This window comes from Heterodontus francisci, chromosome 8 (genome assembly GCF_036365525.1).
Source record: "Heterodontus francisci isolate sHetFra1 chromosome 8, sHetFra1.hap1, whole genome shotgun sequence".
Lineage (NCBI taxonomy): Eukaryota > Metazoa > Chordata > Chondrichthyes > Heterodontiformes > Heterodontidae > Heterodontus > Heterodontus francisci.
The window spans coordinates 39,970,491-39,984,450 of NC_090378.1; the positions used below are offsets into that span (position 1 = coordinate 39,970,491).

The 13,960-nt window shown below is 41.7% G+C and overlaps 1 protein-coding gene and 1 long non-coding RNA gene across 2 annotated transcripts in view; one reads left to right on the plus strand and one right to left on the minus strand.

The window, feature by feature from the left end:
- The window catches only part of elovl8b (ELOVL fatty acid elongase 8b), a 52,486-nt gene extending 52,295 nt beyond the window's left edge, over positions 1-191 (minus strand). The window contains exon 1 of the mRNA XM_068036993.1: positions 50-191. The gene's annotated coding sequence lies outside the window, so the exon portion shown is untranslated. The remainder of the gene's footprint in view (positions 1-49) is intronic.
- Positions 51-13,344, plus strand: LOC137372773 (uncharacterized). Its single transcript, XR_010975497.1, has 3 exons — positions 51-239; positions 12,209-12,335; positions 13,026-13,344. It is a non-coding gene; the product is annotated as an uncharacterized lncRNA (long non-coding RNA).
- Positions 13,345-13,960: the final 616 nt, after the last annotated feature.

Consider the following 13,960-nt stretch of genomic DNA (forward strand, 5'->3'; position numbering starts at 1 on the left):
AGTAATAAACTTCTGTGTACTGGAGAGAAGGCAAGTGAAGCGCACTCACCTGCCTGTCCAACGCTCCGAGTCCCACCAGGTGATGCCCCGAGATAGAGCGGAGACTCTGGAACCCTGAAGCAGCACTCCACTCAGAGAGCCAGGCAAGAAGCAGGACATGCGTCAACTTCCCCCGTCTGCTGCGCATGTCGAAGGCATCATCTTCTCCAAATGCCAGGCTGACTGATTCATTCTCCACTGTAACTATTTTTGTTATTATAGACGTGCTAAGCCTGAAAATTATTGATTTCTTTGGATTAAAAAAAACTGCCTTTTTCATTTTGAAAAAAGTGAACACAAGGTAAAATGTCAAATCAAAAATAAAATTCAAGTATGTTTGCACTCGCTAACGAGGCAGCTCCAACACTACAAAAGAGGAACGAACATTGATGGAAGTAGCCTATTTATGGCACTTTCATCTAAATGTGTGGGCTCAGATACTTTGTTATAATGCATGCAGCATTGTAACTTTGCCTCCGAATCTAGTTGCACCTTAAAGTTACAGATTGTATGAAGTGGTTTAGCTTGGCTGGTGGTGAGAAGAGCCCTCCCCGTCAGATCCTTCCTGCACGCCTGAAGTCTCGCCCCCTCCGCACAATGCCCCCGCGGTGGCTGTGGTGGGGAAGAGACCGTTGCCCACCTCCTCCTGGAATGTGTCTTTGCAAAGCAGGTGTGGAAAGAGATGCAGTGGTTATTATTTATCTTATTTATTTAGAGATACAGCACTGAAACAGGCCCTTCGGCCCACCGAGTCTGTGCCGACCATCAACCACCCATTTTTATACTAATCCTATATTCCTACCACATCCCCACCTGTCCCTATATTCCCCTACCACCTACCTATACTAGGGGCAATTTATAATGGCCAATTTACCTATAAACCTGCAAGTCTTTGGCTGTGGGAGGAAACCGGAGCACCTGGCAAAAACCCACGCGGTCACAGGGAGAACTTGCAAACTCCACACAGGCAGTACCCAGAATTGAACCCAGGTTGCTGGAGCTGTGAGGCTGTGATGCTAACCACTGCGCCACTGTGCCGTCCAAGGATCATCCCAAGCAGCTCTGTAACACTGGAGTCTGTGCTCTACGGGCTGTTCCCATGGACACACACCGAGACAAACATCAACTGCTGCTGGAGGACTATAAATTCGGTGAAAGACGCCCTTTGGTCTGCCCGAAACTTGCTGGTCTTCCAGCGCAAAGAGTTGTCCACGACCGAATGTTGCAGACTGGCACATTCCAAGGTCCAGGACTACGTGCTGAGGGATGCACTAAAGCTTGGGGCAGCCGTAGCAAAGTCTCAACGGGGAAAGACCACAGTGTAAGGTCCCCCCACCAAGCTGAACGGAGGCGCTGGATCCATGGGAAACCCCTCGAACTGTATCGGAAAAATTTTCATTTGCTGTAAAATGTAAAAATGTTAATGGCATGACAAATGAAATGGAAGGGTTGTGAGGCAACTCATGATTGTAAAGAAGCAAATGGACCTCCTTTGCACTGTTTGTATTTTTTGACTTGGTGCTGTTTGAAACTGATAATGTAATTTTTACAGATTTTTATGAATAAAGTATATTTTGGAAATTAAAAAAAATGAAGTGGTTTGCCCACATTTTAACTTGCACCAAGTCCAGTTTACCCATCATCCACCAACTCTTGGTCTGGCAGCACTTCAATTTTAAAATTCTCATCTTGGTTTTTAGATCCCTCCACAGCCTCACTCTTTAGCTGTGTAACCTCTTTCAGCCCTATAACTCCCTGAGATCTCTGCACTCCTCCAATTCTGGCCTCTTGTGCATCCCCAGTGTTACAACAAAGATAGCCAAGTAGTGAAGGATTGAACATTAGAGCCTCACCTTTAGGCACTAATAAGCTTTTATTTACAGAGACAAGCATTACATGTCACACACCACCAACCAATAACACCTCTTTCAGTCTGTTGCTATACATATGAGCACAGGTAAGTTCCCAATTATTATCCACTACCTGAATACATTTGACACCCATTGCCAGCTATGCTTTCAACCATCGAGGCCCTAAACTCTGGAATTCCTTCTCTAAACGTCTCCAAATTCTGACCTGTCTCTCCTCCTTTAAGATGCTCCTTAAAATCTATCTATTCATACAAGCTTTTGGCTATCTATCTTATCGCCTTCTGTGGTTGGGTGTCACATTTTGTTTGGTAATCTCTCCTGGTGAAGTGCCTTGGGAGGATTTGCTATGTTAAATGTGCTATATAAATGCAAGTTGTTGTTGAATTGGATGTCTAATTTGATGACATAATTCATATTTTGTTTTATAATGCTCCTGTGAAGCACCTTGGGACATTTTATTACATTAAAGGTGCTATATAAATATAGGTTCTTTTTCGAATTTGGCCTAACCATCAGCCTCAAGAAAACGAACATCATGGGACAGGACGTCAGAAATGCTCCATCCATCAATATCGGCGACCACGCTCTGGAAGTGGTTCAAGAGTTCACCTACCTAGGCTCAACTATCACCAGTAACCCCTGTCTCTCGATGCAGAAATCAACAAGCGCATGGGAAAGGTGTCGGCTGCTATGTCCAGACTGACCAAGAGGGTGTGGGAAAATGGTGCACTGTCACGGAACACAAAAGTCTGAGTGTATCAAGCCTGTGTCCTCAGCATCTTGCTCTACGACTTTCTCAATAATGTCAAGATCAAGTAGGCGCTGAAGTTCCTTCTCTGTCTGTTTCTTGACATAAAATGGTATTCGCCACCATTGATGTGCGACTGGGGACACATTAGGGTCTACATGCAGCTTGCATGTAACACCTTTCAGTTTTCCGATACCAGTGAAGCAGTCAGCAACAGTTCGAGAATGTTGATGTGCATAGGAATGTTGATGTGCAGATCTGTTGCTGTGTGGAAATTGATCAGCATGTCATATTCTCTAGGTGTGACAGAATACAGCATTCATTCTAGTATCTTTGAATGAGACTGATGTTTCAAAAATCCCGAGAACTTTCAGTAGTTTGTCAATATTGTAAGGGAAAATTTTCATATTGCCTGGTTTGCAGAGAATGGGGCAATCTTGAAGTTCGTTGAATGTTTTGTCTCCCATGACATTGACAGATGCTCCTTTATCTATGCCAGCATCTACGTCCAAGAAGACAATGGTCACTCTCACACATGGTTGTTTGCTGTGTCTGTGGAAGAGCACAAAAGTATATTCAGGGTCATCCGCCTCTATATTGACTACATTCTGTCAGCCTTTTGCTGTGGTACGCATACACGGCACCCTTCTGTTGGTATTGGTGCTATTAGTTGATTTGCTGAAGAACGACAAATATGAGCAAAGTGGCTGGCCTCCGACACCGGAAACATCAGAGGAATGTATGACAGCATTAAGAGAGCTTTTGGGCCAACCATCAAGAAGATCGCCCCCCTTCAAGTCTAAATCAGGAGAAACAATCACTGACCAAAGCAAGCAAATGGACTGCTGGTTGGAGCACTACCTAGAACTGTACTCCAGGGAAAATGATGTCACTGATACCAATGCAGCCAAGTCTCTGCCAGTCAAGGACGAGCTGGACGAACAGTCAACAAAATCGGAGCTCAGTAACACCATCGATTCTCTAGCCAGTGGAAAAGCTCCTGGAAAGGATGGCATTATCCCTGAAATAATCAAGTGTGCCAAGCCTGCTATTTTCTCAGCACTCCATGAGCTGCTTTGCCTAAGCTGGGATGAGGGAGCAGTACCACAGGACATGCGCGATGCCAGTATCATCACCCTCTATAAGAACAAGGGTGACCGTGGTGACTGCAACAACTACTGTGGAATCTCTCTGCTCAGCACAGTGGGGAAAGCCTTCGCTCGAGTCATTTTAAACAGATTCCAGAAGCTGGCTAAGTGTGTCTACCCTGAGGTAGACAGTGTGGCTTTCGAGCAGAGAGATCCACTATTGATATGCTGTTCTCCCTTCGCCAGCTACAGGAGAAATGTTGCAAACAACGGATGCCCCTCTACGTTGCCTTCATAGCTCTCACCAAACCTTTGACCTTGTCAGTAGACGTGGTCTCTTCAGACTACTGGCAAAGATCGGATGTCCACCAAAGCTACTAAGCATCACCACCTCGTTCCATGACAATATGAAAGGGATAATCCAGCATAACGGTGCCTCATCAGACTCCTTTCCCATCCTGAGTGGTGTGAAACAAGGCTGTGTTCTCGCACCTACACTGTTTGGGATCTTCTTCTCACTGCTGCTCTCACATGCGTTTGTCTTCAGAAGAAGGAACTTTCCTCCACACAAGATCAGATGGCAGGTTGTTCAATCTTGCCTGTCTTAAAGCGAAGACCAAAGTACGGAAAGTCCTCATCAGGGAACTCCGCTTTGCTGACATCCCACACGGAAGAGTGTCTGCAGAGACTCATCGACAGGTTTGCAGCTGCTTGCAACGAATTTGGCCTCACCATCAGTTTCAAGAAAACGAACATCATGGGACAGGACGTCAGAAATGCTCCATCCATCAATATCGGCGACCACACTCTGGAAGTGGTTCAAGAGTTCACCTACCTAGGCTCAACCATCACCAGCAACCTGTCTCTTGATGCAGAAATCAACAAGTGCATGGGAAAGGCGCCTGCTGCTGCTATGTCCAGACTGACCAAGAGGGTGTGGGAAAATGGCACACTGACATGGAACACTAAAGTCCGAGTGTTTGAAGCCTGTGTCCTCAATAGCTTGCTCTACGGCAGCGAGGCCTGGACAACGTATGTCAGCCAAGAGTGAAGTCTCAACGCAGTCCATCTTCCCTGTCTCCGGAGAATCCTTGGCATCAGGTGGCAAGACCGTATCTCCAACACAGAAGTCCTTGAGGCAGCCAACATCCCCAGCATATACATCCTACTGAGCCAGCAGCGCTTGAGATGGCTTGGCCATGTGAGCCTCATGGAAGATGGCAGGATCCCCAAGGACGTATTGTACAACGAGCTCATCACTGGTATCAAACCCGCCGGCCGTCCATGTCTCTGCTTTGAAGACATTTGCAAACGCAACATGAAGTCTTGCGACATTGACCACAAGTCGTAGGATCCAGTTGCCAGTGATCGTCAGAGCTGGCAGACAGCTATAAAGGTGGGGCTGAAGAGAGGTGAGTCGAAGAGACTCAACAGTTGGCAGGAAAAGAGACAGAAGTGTAAGGAGAGAGCCAACTGTGTAACAGCCCTGACAACCAACTTTACCTGCAGTGCCTGTGGAAGAGTCTGTCACTCTGGAATTGGCCTTTATAACCACTCCAGACACTGCTCCACAAACCACCGACCACCTCTAGGCGCTTACCCATTGTCTCTTGAGACAGGGAGACCAAAAGGAAGGAAAGGAAGTTAATTTTGCTGAAGAACGACAAATATGAGCAAAGTGGTTGGGTTTTCCACAAGTTTTATACTTTTTACCAGTAGCAGGACACTCTGTCCAGTGTGGATAAGTACCACCACAGTAGAAACATTCTTTGGACAAGTCACAACTCTGTTTGTGAGACTGCTGTTGTTACTTTGCGGGTGGTTTCCTGGCGTGTGAACGATGAACAGTGTTTAATGGAGTTGAAAATGGGGGGGTAGTTACTGTTGGCAGCCTCCACTTCAGTAACTCTGGACTCTGAGAGTGAGACTGATCTTGCTCACTCCAACAGTTCTGGCTTTCTCAAGTGCTTTTCAGTGTAGTTGACTAGAGAGCCAACCTTCGAATTTTTGTGTTTTAATTTACCATTCAACAACACCAAAGTCACATTTAGTTGTCTCAATCGCGTGCAATATTGGTCAATTGTCAGAAGACTATTATTTCGTATATGGTATTTTTGCTGAGTCATAATCATTTTTCTCAGGTATAAGTGTCTCAAAGATATCCTTCAATTCTTCACCTCCATAGTGTAGAAGTAAGGCCTTTTCACTTTTGTCATCTGTGATTGCAAAACTTGTTATTGCACCATCGAAACACTGCATCCACTTTTGCCAACGTGGGAATACAGATTACGGTTCCGAATGCATGTCAAACGGTGGTAGATCAATACAGACAATACTATATCAATCAGCAACACAGTGATTGTGCGTGATCAGGGATCCGGGATCGCATTCCTTTCAAAGAAAACTATTCTGTAATGAACTGCAATTTTTTTTGATTGGATGGTTATTTTGGAGAGGTCAGTGTGTGTGTGTACATTGTGCGTGCTTCCTGTGTGTGTTTAACACAGATTTCATGTGTTCTCTAAGTCTCCAACTTAAAATACTATCTGCAGAAAGTAGACCAACACCTTTACACCTGAAGTTTCATATCTGAAAGCAATGTTTCCTATTTCTCACCATCCTCGTTGCCATTGTGATGTTCTTGAGACTAAACAGTAAGAATCAGCCAGATTTAGTAAGAGACAGAATTGCTGCATGCTGTTAAAAACATGGGTTCCTCTTATTCTCCTTCAGGCTCTCTCTGTTGGTATACATGTGTATGGTAGCCTTAAGTGGACAAAATGCACAATGCAATTCCCAATACGTTACGATCCCCTCATCCCAGGAAGCAAATTTATATTTTATTTTTCAAAAATGTACTTTATTCATAAAATTTGTAAAAGTGTATTACATTACAGTTCAAATTTGACATTACATAAAGTGCAATACAGTTCTATTTCTTTCAATACAGTACATGGCACTCTGAGGTGCCTCACTACACTTACAATTACAGGTTATATTTACAATAGACATTTCACGTCAAACATTCTCTGGTGCATACAGCCTGGGGATTTTACACGGTTTCCGGCTCCTCGGTGTACTATGGCGGGAGGGCCTTAGACTGTGGACTTTCCCCATTGAACCTTTGCCCCAAGCTTTATTGCACTGCTCAGCATATAGTCCTGGATCTTGGAATGTGACAGTCTGCAACACTCAGTCATGGTCAGCTCTTTGCACTTGAAGACCAACAGGTTTCTGGCAGACCAAAGAGCGTCTTTCACTGATTTAATGGTCGTCCAGCAGCAGCTGATGTTTGTCTCGGTGTGTGTCCCTGAGAACAGCCTGTAGAGCACATAGTCCTGCGTTACGGAGCTGCTCGGATGGAACCAGTCTTGTATTGTGCATTTCTCAGTCACATCACTGCTAAAACTTAAGCAAGGATCTCACAAGTCAGTTTTGAAGGCTCTTTTGAATTAGAGACAATAGGCATAGTATCACTGCTACAATCGTGGTGAAATTGGGTGATGTGCTGTTTGAAGTATTACAAAAAGCAACAAGTTGTTCCTTATCTCCAATTTAAACTAGTTTATTTTTCCTCTTGATATACCAGCAAGTTTTGAAAGAGTAATTCTATTTTCTCCAAATACAGCAAAAGAACAAGAATAGTTGTGCATCACTAGTAATGGACAAGCAAATAAGCATTTTTTTAGTCAAAAGCTTTGTATCATAATTGCCTTTCTCCAGGCCTCTATGCATGGCCAGTTTCCATTCCAAACAATTGGATTATTCCTTCAGTTACTGCTGAAAAGTGACCTTTCTGTAAAAGAGCACCTTAATTTATATTTCTTCCATCATTATTCAAATCCACTTCATCAATCAGCCTGTTGCGGAGCAGTGTATGACAGACTATAACTTCAACATTTCCATGTTAGTCTGCTTGCACTAAATCCTATATGTGCAGTCAAATTCAGAGGGGTAACGAAGGGGAATGTGCACAGTTTGCCATCAAAAACACTGCAAATTCTGGGCCATAAAGAAAAAATTGCAAGAAACAATTTGGTGTGGTGGAGAGAGAAACGATTTGATGAAAAGAGATTTTTTTTTCTCATATGCATGTATGCTGCCAATAGCTGACACTACAACTGTACTATGTTGGCTAAACATATTATTTCATTCCTTGGAGTGAAAAATGTTATATTTTACTACACTGATATCCATAATTCGTTTTCTACATATAGATGCATGTAAATTGGGAGAAAAAATTATAAACTCAGGATAGAAGCTGCTAGCTGATGCACAGACTGAAACAGAAGCTGGTAGTCAGTGAATGCTAATGAGATTAGGCACAAGCTGTTGGCTAGTGGAAAGGTATTGCAAAGTAGAATCTGAATGAGTAGTAAATAGTAAAATGAAGGAACATGAAAAAAGACGGGTTCTGGTTTGTCTTGTATTATTTGTTTGTTACAACTTATGAAAAGCTATTTCACCCACAATATTTGGAACAGCCGAAGACCTGTGCAAATGTAAAATAACCCTAAAACCCCAATCATTTTTGTAATTCAGATTTTGGCACACAACGAACATATTGTTTACTGTCTGGATGAAAACACATTAGGAATTTGGCAAAATGGGTACATTTTGTTTTATATGACAGTACACAATGTTTATCATTCATACAAACAGTACACATATTGTTAGTTTTCTCAATAGAAGATTTCTTCAGAATAGTCCGTAGGTGTGCACTTGCCCTGATTTTTTTTCAGTTATGTTGCAGTAGCAAGTAACTTGAAGACCAACAAGTTCCTGACAGACCAAAGAGTGTCTTTCACTGAGTTGTTGGTCATCCAGCAGCAAATGATGTATCTCGGTGTGTGTCCCTGAGAACAACCTGTAGAGCACAGAGTCCTGCGTTATGGAGCTGCTCGGAAAGGAACTAGTCTTGTATTGTGTATTTCTCAGTCACATTACTGCTAAACTTAAGCAAGGATCTCACACTCAGTTTTGAAGGATGTTTTGATTTAGAGATAACAGGCGCAGTATCACTGCTACAATCGTGGTGACTAGTAAGATCTGCTTAAAGACTGCTTTAATGAATGTTTCAGCCAGGAATGGGGTGGAATGTTGTTTGAAGTATTATAAATAAACAAGTTGTTCTTTATCTCCAATTTAAACTAGTTTATTTGTCCTCTTGATATACTAGTAAGTTTTGAAACAGTAATGCTATTTTCTCCAAATACAGCAAAAGAACAAGAATAATTGTGCATCATTAGTAATGGACAAGTAAATAAACATTACGTTTTTTTCTTCAGTCTAAACCTTAGAATGACGTTCAGTACAATAACAACTTGGATTTAGCTTATATAGCACCTTTAACATAATAACATGTCACAAAGCGCTACACAGAGACATTATAAAACAAGATATTACACTGAGCCACATAAGGAGATATTAAGGCAGATGACCAAAAGCTTGGCCAAAGAGGTAGGTTTAAAGGTGTGTCTTAAAGGAGGAAAGTGAGATAGAGAGACAAAGTGGTTTAGGGAGGGAATTCCAGAGCTTAGGCTTGGGCGGCTGAAAGCATGGCCACCAATACTGGAGCGATTAAAATCGAGGGTATTCAAGAGGCTGGAATTAGACGAGCGCAGATATCTTGCAGAGTTGTAGGATTGATGGAGATTACTGAGATAGGGAGGGGCCAGGCCATGGAGGGATTTGAAAACAAGGATGAGAATTTTAAAACTGAGGCATGCTTAACCGGGAACCAGTTTAAATCAGATGGCACAGGGATGATGGGTGAATGGAATTTGCTTCAAGTTAGGACATGGGCAGCAGAGTTTTGAATGACCTCAAGTTTATAGAGGTTAGAATGTGGGAGGCCAGCTGGGAGTGCATTAGAATAGTCAAGGCTGAAGCTAACAAAGATATGGTTGAGGGTTTCAGCAGCAGAAGAGCTGAGGCAGGGGTGGAGTTGGTATTGTTACGGAGATGGAAGTAGGAGGTCTTATTAAAAGCGTGGGCATGTGGTCGAAAGCTCAACATGGGGTCAAGTATGACAAGTAGTACATCCGCTATCATGCAACAAAAACTGGGGAAAAAACTATATACTGACTGCATTATTCTCTGTTGACTTGGATTGTCTGTGCAGAACTAGAGGGACATGAAATAATTAGCCTCAGGCAAATTGAGGTTACAAGGCATTTTTATTATCATTATCATAATAGATATATAGAATGGACTGCAGCTATTGAATTAATGCAGTATTAATTACTACCTTTTAAAAAGAGTTGAATGAATATCTGGTTTCGGAGCAGGATTTAGGGTTATAAAGATAATCTCATATAAACATGAATGAACCTTATGTGCAGCACGATGTTTCCTGAGCTGCTGGAACCATTGAAATCCCATGTCAAGGGATATGACTAGTCAAAATTCTGTAAATTAGGATATCTGAACTTTTGCTTGAATTTTTACAAGGTGCCAAGGAGATCCTTGCATATTCTTTCCTCAGGAAATGTAGTAGTTGGATTAAATATAATCTATAGAAGTGTTGAGTTTGATTGGGCCAAATATCCTTTCTTGTTCCATGCTTTCTTATGCCTTAATGAAGTTTCCAAGATCCCAACTGGATGAACGCAATGATGTTCCTTAGGGCCTTTGATCACCTAATTTATCTTTGTTCCCATAACCTTTAGTCCATTTTATAGTCAAATATTTGTCTGGCTTCTTTTCAAAGGGTTACTTGTGTTAATTGACAGAACAAGTTTAGATAAGAATGCAATCTACATATGGAGGAAAATCTCTTCTAATCTCGAGGCTCATTGGATGCTTGACAATTTTTTGTTTGTGTCCTCTTGTGCTACTTACAAACTTAAAAGGAACTAAAGTACAAGGAGTACTTTTTGGTTAAAGCCATCATTAGCTGAAAAATATGTATGTCAAATAAATCTGACAGCTTTGCCAAAGTAGCATTAATGTTGTTGCTTCATTGAACCCTTCTTTCACTCCAAAGCTGTTCCATTAATGCTAGGTTAAAGAAAGTGCTGCTTGCATTCCAAAGCAGCTTTGTCCATTTCTGTCGGTTTAGTTACTTCAGACCTGCATAGGAGGCAGTCTGAAGCTGTCCGACTCCAGAAAGCTTTTAATCCATTGAGTGCAGTATTAATATTTCCAGTCGATTTTAGTAGCCTTTATTTTATCAGTATCCACTATTGCAGAGTAATAGAATAATGAATCATGCTCCAATTTACTTGCATTCTATGTTAGCAATTTTGGACAAACCATCAAGTGGAGACAAGTCTTTTTACAGCAGGATGAATAAGTAATCAATCCCTAGGTTTAGGCGACTGTTGAGCACCAGGTTCTAGAGTGACACTAGGTGAGTTCTGGTAGTATGTTGCCTAGCCATCTTCTCAACTGAATTAATAGTGGTGGCTCTGTGGACCAAACGACTAAAAAGTGTCTTTACAGACTAAAAGACAAATTAGAAAAAAAATGGATTTACTTGATGAGATTATCTTCTAACTGTGATGTTTAATGGCTGCATCACACTATGGGTACTAAACAAAATGTATATGATGTTTATACTGATTTTGTGTTGCAGACAGGATAATACTGTATTCTGGTAAAATATTTTGAATAATTATTTAAATTTTAAAATGTTATTATCTTTTCCACACTTTAATCTGGAATACCCTCCTCGGCAGGCTTCTGCTGGAAGTGCGATGCCTGCCCAACTTACCGACTGCTAATACCAGAGCAAAATATTGTGGATGCAGTAAATCTGAAATACTCAGCAGCTCCACAGCATCTGTGGAGAGATGAAAGTTTTTGATGAAAGGTCGTCGACTTAAAAAGTTAACTCTGTTCCTCTCTCCACAGATGCTGCCAGACCTGTTGAGTATTTCCAGCATTTTCTGTCTTTATGACGAACAGCTAACCCTGGTGAAATTTCCAGGGTTGGCTTCATTTAAATATTCTAGACAGACCCTGATTGGGAGCTTGCCAATGTGGGTGATGGGGTAGGAAAAGCACAGCAAATAACATGTTGCTGCAGGATGCAAACACAAGTGGCAGCTTAAAGGGCTATACATCAGGAAAATTGTAAATCGTAGCTTATGTATGGCACAGAGTTCCCACATTTTCAGAGGCATCAGTGGAAGTGCTACTGGCCCAAAAAAGGCTGATGGAAAGAGGTCCTGTCTGAGACAGAGAGGAGAAGGACATCTGAAAGAAGAGCTCAGGTACAGTGGAAGGAGGTGGCCATTGTTATAAACGGCGCCTTCATGATGCCATACGTAGTAGCTCAGTACAAAAAAAAGAGTTTTATAATCTTATCAGGTTAGAAAAGGCAAAAGGAATCAAGCACACTTACCAGGAATGTGCTGTACTAAACATGTTTGTCATTTACAGCCATTTTCCTCTTAGTCATGAGCAACTCTAATTGTGGTTCATTATCTGTCCTTAACCTCTTTGATCTTTTGCAGCATTTGACATCATTGGACACACCATTCACCTCTCCTCCATTGCCTAACTCTGTGGGACTGCCTTTGCTTTGTTCTTCCTTTCTATTTGCTACCTAGCAAAGCTGAACGTCATTTTTTTTAAATGGAGGTATGATTAAAATGCATCATAACAGTGATGAAAAATAGGATGTATAACATCATCAAGTCCTTACTGCCTCATTATAGGCACCCATTTAATTTGGGTGGGCATGTTCAACCGAAGTGATGCTGCAAAAAATTGGTAGGGATCCAGTGCAAAAGATTCCCATCCCATTACTGACAAAATATTGATAATATGAAGACACAAATTCAGCCTGTTAGGCCTTCCCATATCTCACCAGCTGAGAAGACAGGTAGGTAATTTCCCCCAAGACTCTGCCAGTGATAGTTTTCACAAGGCGGCACAGTGGCGCAGTGGTTAGCACCGCAGTCTCACAACTCCGCCGACCCGGGTTCAATTCTGGGTACTGCCTGTGTGGAGTTTGCAAGTTCTCCCTGTGTCTGCGTGGGTTTCCTCCGGGTGCTCCGGTTTCCTCCCACATGCCAAAGACTTGCAGGTTGATAGGTAAATTGGCCATTATAAATTGCCCCTAGTATAGGTAGGTGGTAGGGAAATATAGGGACAGGTGGGGATGTGGTAGGGATATGGGATTAGTGTAGGATTAGTATAAATGGGTGGTTGATGGTCGGCACAGACTTGGTGGGCCGAAGGGCCTGTTTCAGTGCTGTATCTCTAAACTAAATATAAGCTGTGTTATGGTTTTCAGTGTCTAAGTAGATAATATTCTATGTTTTATAGTTTTATCTCAACTGCAATTCAGCATAATGGCTCAAATGTCTGCGAGGGTGGTTCCCAACGCTCTCCAACACTGTGGTGTTCTCACGTAATTTCCTCAAGGAATTCCTAAGTTCCTACGAATAGTAGAAATCTTCAATTCAAATTGACCAGCAGAGGGCATACTATCTATTCCGAAATTCAATCCAAGGATGTTAAACTTAAATTTCTTCTGTTGTCATGGCCAAAATTTTGCTGGAAATGTGATCATTTATCTGATAATTGCTCTGTACTCAGGTGTTCATTGGCACTATTCTCTGCACGCTTTTTCTTCATGAGTATAATAACAGGGTATTATGTAGGTATTAATGGAACATTAAATTTTTGCCTTTGAAAAAAAATCATGTATTGTAAAAGATATGCTTTTACTATAAACTTAATAGAGACAGTTGATTATAAATGGTATGCTTTATCTAGGTAAAAGTGGCTCTCGCCTCTTAAAATCATTCAGTGAAACAGGAATTTTCATGAAAGTTGAGCTATTGCAGTCCCAAAAACAAGAGGTTTACTGACCTCTGCACTGATGATAGATGTTAGCTCCATGAATAAATTGTAACATTTTAAACAAATGCTAAATTTATTTTAAGCAGTTTTGCATTTAGGAGTGTATTATAGAAATTATTAATTAGAACTTGATAATGAAGGAACAAAGAAACAAATAGTTCATCTCACCATTTTCACTCTGTTAGGTCCCTGAACAACATATATGCCCAGATAAGTTTGTTTTCACCATTGCAAGCATTGATCCTCACCCCCTGTTGAATTAGGGAATATAAATAGTACTGAGATTTACTGCATCCACATTGTAAATTACAAATTCACACGTTTTCTGCAAGGATTTAAATTCATTCTTTTCCAATCCTTGACTTATCTTGCTGCCTTTAGTTTTGTGACCAGCA